The 3,245-nt window shown below is 38.0% G+C and overlaps 1 protein-coding gene across 1 annotated transcript in view; it reads right to left on the bottom strand.

The window, feature by feature from the left end:
* The window catches only part of rarga (retinoic acid receptor gamma a), a 49,414-nt gene extending 48,693 nt beyond the window's left edge, over window positions 1-721 (bottom strand). The window contains exon 1 of the mRNA XM_014018560.1: window positions 538-721. The gene's annotated coding sequence lies outside the window, so the exon portion shown is untranslated. The remainder of the gene's footprint in view (window positions 1-537) is intronic.
* Window positions 722-3,245: the final 2,524 nt, after the last annotated feature.

Below are 3,245 nucleotides of genomic sequence, written 5' to 3' on the forward strand. Positions count from 1 at the left end.
GGCATATAATTTTTTTAAGCTTATTTTGGTGTGCAAGGCTAAAAGGATATTGTGCCTTCGTGGAATAATGCATTTTATAGTGGGATCCCCTCCACCACCACTTTCTTTKCTTTGCTTCCTGGAAAAGAATTTCAAACAATCCATGAATCAACTTGAATGCATCTGACTGGCATCAATCTTATAAAAATCCAACAGGATGTGAGAAAGAGAAGGAGGGAGAGGTAAGGAGCTGGGTGACAGACAGACAGACAGACAGACTTATTGACTGTCTCTCAAGCCTCGGGCGAGGTAAGCGCTCTGCAGGTGCTTCTGCTGGCAACAACGTTGCGTTCAGCTCACTTAGTCCCCCCCAAAATCCCGTTAGAGCAGCCTGTAATTATCTGCTGCCCTGCCGTAACGTGTTCTCGTGATGCGTAAACACACGCCCGGATTGAAGCGGCTCAAAGTTGCCGTTTGTATTCTTAGTCACACGTTTTAATTAATCTCGACAGGAGGTGATTTATGGAAAAGCTCGAGAGTGAGAGAGAAAAAGCCTACCTTCTTCGACTCGAGCGGAGGGCATGCCTCGGCTTCTTCCACCGGGGAGGGCTTCCCCTAACCCACCGCCAGAACTTTCAGCAGGCGAGTGGCTGGCATCGAGCTCCCCACGACTAAAGGCAGAAAAGAATAAATCTATAAATAAATCWGACTGTTGTTAGACTTCAGAGAAGTCCACTTTGCGCTTCCGTTTTTCTTCAGAGGTGATTTACGTCAATTGTCAGCCAGCTTTAGTTGCCAACCGGTCACTTTTTATGTGTGTGTGGGGAGGGGGAGGGGGGGTGCGTTTGTTGTCGAAACTACAGTGCGCAGATTTCTGACGCTTTTGCGCCCTCTGGTGGAGATATAGGATAGCGCAGCAGAAATCAATTTAATTCCTTTTTCATCAACACTCTTGTTTTTTCTCCCTCCAATTTTTGCAAAAGTTTAAGTGGCAAAGCATCAGCCGAGATGTGCACATCTAAAAGCAGCATGTTAGTTTGACACGTTTTGCAGARCACGTTATCTTTAAACACTTTGTCCACACTACCTTTAAAATAACATCATTGATGAACAATGTCTCCCACCCCATGCATGAAGCTGTGGCTGAACTGGAGAGGCTCCTTCAGCGACAGACTGCTGCATCTGAGGTGCACAAAGGAGCGTTATCGCAGATCCTTCCTCCCAGCAGCTGTCAGACTGAATAACCAGCACCACGCCCAAAAATCACAATAAGTGTTTACAAAAATCACAATAAGTGTTTACAAAAATCACAATAAGTGTTTACAAAAATCACAATAAGTGTTTACAAAAATCACAATAAGTGTTTACACACCTGCTGCTGCGCAATCATTTGTACTGTTACTATTCATTGTAATTACTCAACTGAACAATTATTTGCACTACTCTGCTGTAATTGCACATCTGTGTTTCTTGTCTGCATTGTGACACTTCACTTTACAGTTATTGGTATGTTGAGATTGTTTTGCACTGAAAACAGGCAATTTCTGATTCCTGTAATGTCAGATTCTGATTGTCTACTGTCTCTAAAACAAAACATCTTTTTCTATCCTTGCACAATTCTTTATATATTTTATTAGTAGTAATTGTATTATGGCTATCAGTTTGTTCTGTGTATACTAGCTATAGTTTGTAAAGTAACGTGTGAACATCTATACAGATGCTGCTGTGACACCTCAATTTCTCGACTGTGGGACAATAAAGGCCATTTCTATTCTATTCTATTCTATTCTATCTGCTTTAGACACACTAAATATATCATGGCGTCACTTCTTTGACAGTTTTAAGCACAGTTTTTTCCATTTTGCTACAGGTGATAACTTCCATCAGATGCTWCTCTGAAAACACACCACGCAGGTGTAAACACCACCGATGCGGCAGTGCATGGATGGAATTGGCGCATAAAGAGTTTTTTTTCCCATGATGCCTTGCAAATGGCATGATGCATTTATTTCTACACAGATGTTGAACTTAGTTATAAAAATAAATATATATTTCAGACTTAATGACTGACTTGAATAACTTGTAAATCTTTTCATGAGTTGACTGCATCGTGCTTTTTGTATACCATACTAAAATTTGTCATTAAGAAAGTCTTTAAGGTTTAGCCCATATGGTTAAAAAGAATTGGATGAAAAATGTATGCTTGACARTAAGCTGTAGTTTTTATAAAGGAGTGATATTTTTATKACAATGTTTTATTTTGCAAAAAAMGGGTGAGGTGTTCCATTATGTTGTATTGTGATTGTGCTAAATGAGTGTAAAGTGTTTGGGGAAAGTATTTACTTAAAAATAAGAAAAAAGTGTGACACTTGTGGTAGTAGCTTATTTATATTAAAGTATTTTGGTCACAGAAGTATCTCACAAGTCATTRTTTTCTTATAATATTGTATTTAATATCTAAGCTCAAACCATTTGCTGATCATTGAAATGTTTTATTCAGTGGCACAACACAATCCTTCATTTCAAATCCATGCTGTCAAGGCAGATGTCTGTCCATTGTGATTCTGGCTCTGAAGATTTTTTCTTATTAAAAGGAAGTTTTTCCTTTCCACCAACGTGCTGCTCAGGATGAGAAACTGTGACGAAGTGAAGATTCATCACAATCTGCTGGCTTCCCTCCTCAGATTGATTGTTTTAGTATACTGTAGTGCTCCGACTCATTAGTTGTGACTTGGCACTATGTAAATAAACTGAACTGAACTGAACTGAATAAAAAAGTTAAAACACATATACAGTACCATAATGTTAGCACAAAAACTGATCCTCTGATAAAGTCACTCACAAGAAGTGAAATTAAATAAAAAGCTTTAATTGTAAACAAAAGTCACTAAATTTTATTTAACAAACCTTTAAGAAAAAAACTGTTAAGAAAAACAAATTTTAATCATTCATGAATCCTTGACCATGGGCCTAAAAATGCTTTAATTAGTTCCTTATTATATTATATTTATGTACAGTCAGGGCCAAAGACACTGAGTATGATGTGCAGGCCTATCACAAGGTTTGCAACCAAAGGGGTTTATTATCTTGTCATATGTGTTTATACCTGCATACAGGCAAATTCCCAAATTAAAAAAATATCTCTACAAATCTTGAGACAAAAAAGTTTTGTGTCATTCTCAAGGTTGAAAGTGAGTATCAAAAGAGTAAGACTGTCCCAATACCCACAATTTATCTATCTATCTAATCTATCTATCTATCTATCT

This window comes from Austrofundulus limnaeus, unplaced genomic scaffold, assembly GCF_001266775.1.
Source record: "Austrofundulus limnaeus strain Quisiro unplaced genomic scaffold, Austrofundulus_limnaeus-1.0 Scaffold3, whole genome shotgun sequence".
Taxonomy (NCBI): domain Eukaryota; kingdom Metazoa; phylum Chordata; class Actinopteri; order Cyprinodontiformes; family Rivulidae; genus Austrofundulus; species Austrofundulus limnaeus.